At 41.3% G+C, this 7,625-nt stretch overlaps 1 long non-coding RNA gene across 1 annotated transcript; it reads right to left on the bottom strand.

Moving 5' to 3' along the window:
- Window positions 1–406: 406 nt before the first annotated feature.
- On the bottom strand, window positions 407–3,056 carry LOC144583135 (uncharacterized). Its single transcript, XR_013536759.1, has 2 exons — window positions 2,596–3,056; window positions 407–2,007 (listed from the first exon to the last, which is right to left on the bottom strand). It is a non-coding gene; the product is annotated as an uncharacterized LOC144583135 (long non-coding RNA).
- Window positions 3,057–7,625: the final 4,569 nt, after the last annotated feature.

Here is a 7,625-nt window from a genome sequence, read left to right as displayed (position 1 = left end):
AAGCCAATTTAGATGCAGTGTGAAGAGAGATTGCTGTTCAGTGCCAAAATACACTTCTTCACTGCACAAAAAAGATGCAAAGGCATACTGCAGTCAACGTTTTTGGATGAATTGCACATACTGCTTTTTTTTTTTTTTTTTTTGGCAGAGATTAGGTTTTGTCTTGGATTCTGGATTGAAAGTGAATGACTTCACAGCCCTGTTTATTCTCATGCTTGGTTCACAAAGTCTTAAACTTATCACTAGGTGACTCATGACCAGAGCAGGAAGACTCCTCTTTGAGGTTTGGTGGTGGGGTATCTTTCTCAGTTCAAGAGAAGTGCCCTGCATGTCCCCCTGTTTCGACATTCCCAGCAATAAGGTTTTCAAGCTTCCTCCTATATTCTCTCTTATTCTCTTTCTCTCATTCTCTCTCTCTCTCTCTCTCTCTCTCTCTCTCTCTCTCTCTCTCTCTCTCTCTCTCTCTCTCACACACACACACACACACACACACACACACACACACACACACACACACACACACACACACACACAAGGCAATGGCTTTTTTTATTTTTTTAGGAAAAGGGACTTTCACATTGGTCCTCCACAGCTTTCCCTCCCCAGGATTGTTAGCTGCAGTTCTCCCTCCTCTTTCCGGGGATGGCCTGGCCTGGGAAAACAGCATGGCCTCAAGGAATATGAAGGAGCAACCTTCCCAAACTTTGGCTCAGATTTGCTGGAAGTGAAGACATGTGCAACCACACTTGTGTTAGTAACTGTGTGCCTACATGGGCAGAGACAGACATCTAGGGTCCCTGGTTTGTTCCCTCTTTCTGAGACTGAAGCCACATCCTCCCACCCTCCCTCTTTCCCACTTAGTCATGTAGCCAGTGGTGAGAGACCCTCCAAGTTTCTCTCCTTAGTATGTTGTCTCATAAAAGAGAAACCTCATTCACTCCACTGAGGATGGGCTTTGGCTGGTGATTTCAAACTTTACATTCCATTTTCGTTAAATCTCATGCCTGGAAACCTTGAATTCTAGTACTGAGGACAAGGAAGTTAGAAATGTGGCAGAAACTACATTTCAATTTTCTTGGGTGTTAACTTCCATCCTTTCTGCCAGTTCCTACATACAGTAGTACACACTAGTTTCTAGCTGCATTGGCCAATAGCCCTTCATTTATACTGGGTACTTCCGTCCTACCACTAGTATTTTTCTCCCCAGACTAGAATACTATATTTAACAATATGCAGTTTTTTTTCCTGGACATTTGTGTACTTCTATTCTGCTGCTTGTTTAGATCCACAAACTATCTGGCAGTCAGCCATCGCCGTCCACTATCCCCACCACCCACACATTCTCGAATGACTTCTAAATTGGCTGATTGGTTTGTTGTTCACAAGAGAATATTTTCTCCCCAACAGGCAGGACTCACAATCTGCATTTCTAAAGGTCACATTTACATGATGCATGCCCTCCCCTTGAGGTGTATATGATTTTTTTTTTCTTCTGACTTGGAAATTTGAGACCAGACTGATCGCTTTACAAGAGGTCTCAGGAGCCAGGGCATTGTTCTAGTAAATGATATGCCCATTTTAAAAAGTTCAGGATAAATTCAGCAGTCAGCGAGCATGTGCCAGTATAGCAGTTATTGTTCTGAGTGTCTTTGTCTGTGGAACAGGGACCACAATAGGCAGGTAAGTGCATCCTATTATTGATCTAAATTGAAAGAATATCATTTTAGGGGCAAGGGACGTTGCCTCAAAAATTCATTGATGTGTTGTGGGCGGAGTAAATTTAGATTGCAAAACCCAGTGTATTTCAATTTTGGCAGTATCACTAGATTAGCACAAGAGAGCACAAAGATTCACTCCTTGTTTTACCTGGTTCACAGGGCAATATCTGATGGATCCTTAAGTCTCTTTTCTTCTACAATAAATCATCATTCTTCATCGTGGTCTTCTATGAATGCACACAAAAGGGTTAACCCAGCGCCAGCGTTGGTCCTCTCGAACATTCTTGAGCTTTAATAGAAAAGTAACACGTTTAAGGCTGCCTATACCGCACATGCTCTGCCCACCCAAGCCATTTTTCCACCTAGCGATTTGGAACCTCTCGCTTCGAGCTCTTCTTATTTTTCCTATTTTGACTGAAATTTATCGGCTTTTGACATTGGATCGGACTGATTTTGTGAACTGTTTCTTTCCCTGACGCGGACCATTCTTTGGATTTATCCCGCCCACAACACATTTTGGCTGCATCAGACTTTCCCGCCTTTTTTCCTGCCTTATTAACGGCTACTAGTAAGACTTTTCAGCTTTTATGTCCCCCTCAGGACCCTTTAGTCATTGTGTTGTGTGCTTCCAAAGCTGTAGATAATTCCAAAATTCTATTATTAAAAGTTAATGGTTTGAAGCAAGAATTAAGTTCTGGTATGTCTATAAAGGGGAAAAAAGGAAAGGGGGCTGAATCAGCCTGGAGACCCGCCCCCATTCATAGTCTGGCCTCCGTTACTGGGGCTACTACATTTTTTAAAAGGATAGATTTGCAGTGTTTCAGACATGTGATCACTTCAACCAATGCAGAAAAGCCCACCACCAGAATACACTTACAGCTTCTCCTCTCTGTTGGGAAGATTCCTCTTTTTTTCTTTTTTTCTTTTTAGCTGTGGAAATGAGGAAGGAAAGCCTTTATAACTTATTAGGCTGTTCCTTTGTAATAGTGCCACCTGTAGATCTATAAGTATTATTACAAATAAGTTGTTAAGAAGACTGTCTTTCTCTCTGCTTGTGTGGCTAGTCAACATAATAACACCTAAGGAAACCTGAATTCCTTGGTGCAACTTCACAGGGAGTCAGTGTAAGTGAATTTGCACTTCTATTGCAGTTTAGTTGCACAGTTAATTACTTACAAACATGTCTTTAAAAGCATAGTGGGAAAAGATTGGTGTCTAAATCTACAAATTCTGGAATGGAATAAATGCTAACAGTACTCCATTATGCCCTCCAAAGTTTGCTTCCATATGTTCTGTATATCTAAATCTAGTTCCAAAAACTAAATTTTAGTTGCTTAGATGGACGGATAGCCCAGGCGGATAGCCCAGCTGCGGCCCTACCTGGATGTGGGGGCGCTCACCATCTTAGTACACGCACTCGTAATCTCAAGATTAGACCACTGTAATGCGCTCTACGTGGGGCTTCCTTTGAGGTTGCTGCGGAAATTACAGGTGGTGCAGAATGCGGCGGCCAGACTACTCAGTGGGCTGAGAAGATACCAACATATTTCGCCCACTCTGGCCACATTGCATTGGCTGCCCATCAGGTTCCGCATCGACTTCAAAGTGTTAACGCTTACGTATAAAGCCCTAAACGGTTTAGGGCCTCGATACCTGGCGGAACGCCTACTCCCACCAAGTTCTACCCGGGTCACACGGGCGAGCCAGGAGGTGAGGCTGAGGAGCTTAACGCCGAGGGAGGCCCGAAAAGAGAAAACAAGAAATAGGGCCTTCTCGGCGGTGGCTCCTCGCCTTTGGAATAACTTACCTCCTGGCATTCGCGGAGCTCCCTCGCTGGGCACCTTTAAGAACTTATTAAAGACTTGGATGTTTCGGCAGGCCTTCTCTCCAGATTACTTTTGATTTTTTTTCTCTCCTTTATTGTTTCCCTACTTTTAATTGTTGTTGTAATTATGCTGTTTTATGTTATTGTATTTTATCTTTGTTGTTGGCCGCCTAGAGTAGTCCACCACGACTAGATAGGCGGGATATAAATTAAATAAATAATAATAATAATAATAATTAGATGGACTGTTTTCTATCCCTTAATAGTCATTGTGTACATCCTTGATTATTCAACAAACACTGGGAAGAAACAAGCATTTATTATGAGTCCATGTACTGCTACAATTAAAGTGGAGGTGAGCAACCTCTGGCCCTCCGGATGTTGGACTGCAGCATCCTTTAGCCCTAGTCTCTATCGCCAGTGGTGAAGAATTGTGGAAATTGCTATTTAACACTCTCTGGAGGGCCGTTGCTGGGCAAGAATGTCAGACTAGGGCTGAGGATGTCCTTGTTCAAAACCCCGCTCAGCAATGAAGCTCATCGCATGATCCTGGTCAGTTACCGTCTGCCTAGGCAACTTAATAGAGGCTGTGAGGATAATGTCTGTATGCGGGGGTAAAAACAGGTATGCTGCCATCATCTCCTTCAGGCTAACAAGCAGCCCAAACAATTCTGAACAGTTTATATCCAGTTGTTGACCACTTAACCTTCACCCTCTATCTCTCTATTTCTGAAAGGGTGCCAACTCGCTCCTTCACAAAACGTAGGCGGAAATTCTGCTGTGCAACTTTACTCTGTGCAACGAGGTTGATGTCATCAGCCACAGCCATGCCATGGCCATTTTAGGGCAATAAAAAGCTTCCTAGGGCTCCCAGGCTTCAGAGATCCCTAAAGATCTCCTTCATCCTGGGGCAGACTTCAGGAGCTGTGGAATGGGACTGGGAACAATTTAAAGCTTGTCCCAGCAGGAGGACAAGCACTGAAGGCAGTGATCTTCCAGCTTTAAATTTCTTCCCCCTACTGATCCGCAGCTCCAGAATGCTGCCCCAGAACAAAAGGATCTGTGAAACTTAGGCAAGGTGGTGGTGGTTTCTAGGAAGTTTTAATTGCCCTGAAATATCAACCTCATTGCATGGCATATGGATCTGCATCTTTTTCTTTCACATATCATTATATGCCTTCAAAGAAGAAAAGTTATCATCTTAGGCTGGACTGGTGATGAATGGATTTCATTTGCATACAATAATTTATTCATACATGAGAAAATTGGCTTTTGCCTAAACTGATGGCTAAGCAAGAGGCGAAAGAAATACTTGATGTCAATTCCTTCTAAATCAACTGCAGGGGTCTCGGATTTGTTCCAGTGGCAAATTTTCTACTCATTCCCACTCTGTGGGCTTCAGTTCCATTTGTTCCCTGAGTTCATTTGCTACAGACTCTTGTTCATACTATCCCCAGCATGGCTGCTGCAAAATCCATTCCTGCTGACATTCACGTCATCTGCAGTGGCCACTTCTCTGCCTCATCAACTCTCTATCTCATTTTCAATCTCACATGATAACAGTTTTTCTCCCTTGCTTGCTCCTTTCTCAGTGTTTTTCCTCTAACATTGTTATTAGTTTACTCTACCCCATATTTAACCTTATAACAAATTCTGAAATACACTTAGAAAGCCCTGAAGGATAATGTAAATGTCTCAGCCACGTAGTTCTTGAAGATGGGCTAAAGTTGATGACATCCAAGGTACATGTATATTGGTTTCTTAGATTCTGGAACTTTCTTCCTCCTTTCATCCCTCACATTGCTGACCAGTTTTTTTTTTAATTTGACAAATTATTATTAGCAATTCTCCAAGACTTGTTGTATGAAATTCTCCTTTTGTGTGTATAAACAATTGTATTTCTTTATGCTTTGTTTTCTAACTCTGAGGGAAAGCAGATTTTAATTGTTACAATGCTTCCTTCTGTAGGCCAATTTATTTCTGTTGTAGTTCCTACCACTACCCTGTTCCCCCTAGTGATACTCTTCTCATTTCTTTCTGTGATTTTACAACTTGCTGCTTATTGCTGCTATGTCAACAATACACACACCCATGTGTGGTTTGGTAGGTGGGTTCACAAGACCCCATTTGTGGGGATTCAGCAGGCAAATTGCCAGAGCCCTCCACCTTTTGTGTGTGATGTGTGCAAGATGACACACTCAGTTTATGCCTACGGTGGCTGGGGCATATGTGAGAGAGTTTCAATAATTCATGGTAATGCCATGCTTTCTTTCTAACGGAACCCCCATAATATGCACATGCAGAGAAGTAAGGACTTGGCTTCGTCTATGTAAAGCTGGAAAGGGACAACAGCTAGAGCTGCCACCATAAAGGAATCAAAATCATGTGATGAACCTAGTGAAACAGTCCTGGATATATGAATAAGGCTTCCAAGAATTTAAGAGAAGGGAAGAAGCTCCATGAATAACTTTAGTCAAAGCTAGAAAACGGAGTGATTAGGTCTGGTCTTTCTGATTTCCACGTATTGTGGTAAAGTACCTATATTGGAAAATACAAATCACCTCAAGAACTGCTAATGTTTCTTATATCTGCTAGACTAAGTACCAAGACAGATAGATTTACAGAAGCCTTTGAAATCCCATCAAATTGAGGTCCCAATCCAAGAAATTATGAATACACTGGCTGAAATCCAATAGTGCGCTGCAACTAGAGCAGGCACACTGAATCAGTGGAACTTACAAATGAATTGACTCATAAAATCCCCACTGATTCAATCGATCTACTCTAGTTGTGACTTACTACTGAATTTTAGCCATTGTCTCAAAATACAGAAAGAGAATTCATTGTTTCTATGCTACTATGAGATCTCTAACTTATAATGTATTTTAAATTAACCCTGCCATCATGTTGGACCTTTTTTTAAAAAAGAAAAAAGGTGGCATTTCAAAAATCAAGTTTACCTTTAAAAGCCGATTTAAAGATCACACTTTTAATTAAAAATACTTTATTTCCACTCTGATAATAGAATGGCATAGTTCTTCTAAAAATTGGTGTTTCTCTGTTTTCTTTGGGCCTCTGTAAAATGCTGTGAATACCTATCCACAACAAATCCATCACTATCTTTTTAGCCAGTCAAACAATAATCGGAACTCTTTTTACTGCTTTTTCTTACTTGCTGGGGACTAAACAGGAGACTGATGAGGAAGAAGGAAGAAAAGCTTTGATAGTATGCTAGTAGTACAAAAGAGCAGTTTCCTTTCCTTCTATGAACATATGTCTAACTCTCTCATTCCATTCTTCCCACCAGCACCTGAGTTGGGAAATGTAGGACATGGTTTCCTGCTAGGCCAAATTGGAAGCATTTGTCTGCTCCCATGAATTCAGAAACCCCACTGCTAAAACATCCAGGTCCCTAGGGCTCAACTCTAGCTAACTGTAGCTAGATGAGAGAATGTAGCTCTCAGCCCTTTTAATAAAATCAGCAAGTACCCATAATCCCTTCTCCAGTAAAATAAATTTAATTACATGGTCAAACACTAAATTAGATGGAGAGAGAAATTAAGCAGACTATGTTCTCCCGTGAGGCAAAGAAAGACTAGAAATGAGACAAGTAGTAAAATAAAAGTTTATTTGATAGAAAGGAATGCAAGCAAGCTGCAACCTAACTAAAATTGGGAGGGAAGAATTCTCTCATCACACTTCAGAAAAAAGAACCTTCAGATAAACATTAATCTCATCAGGGAACTGGGTAATTGGATATGGAGAATCCTTCTTCAAAGTTGTCAGTTCAAATCGTGCAGCCCAGTTATGATGGGAAGTTACTAAGATCTGAAGATAGTCTGTTGGCCTCTGTGAAATATATTAAGCAGTCAAGCTCCACTCCCCAAAGACGACTGTCGGGGGGGGGGAACCCACATTGCTACAACCATTATTGATTTTCAGACTTATTTTCTAAAGATAATTATACCTAAAATTTAGATAATGTATTAAGAAAAATTACTCTGGGCATTTACAAAGTAGGAAATAGTCTCAATTGCCCAAGGTATATATTAAAGGTGAGGCACAAACATTTCTTTTTGGTG

This window comes from Pogona vitticeps, chromosome 1, assembly GCF_051106095.1.
Source record: "Pogona vitticeps strain Pit_001003342236 chromosome 1, PviZW2.1, whole genome shotgun sequence".
Classification (NCBI taxonomy): domain Eukaryota; kingdom Metazoa; phylum Chordata; class Lepidosauria; order Squamata; family Agamidae; genus Pogona; species Pogona vitticeps.
Note: the sequence above shows the minus strand (reverse complement) of the source record. Positions and strands in the feature narration are given on the sequence as shown.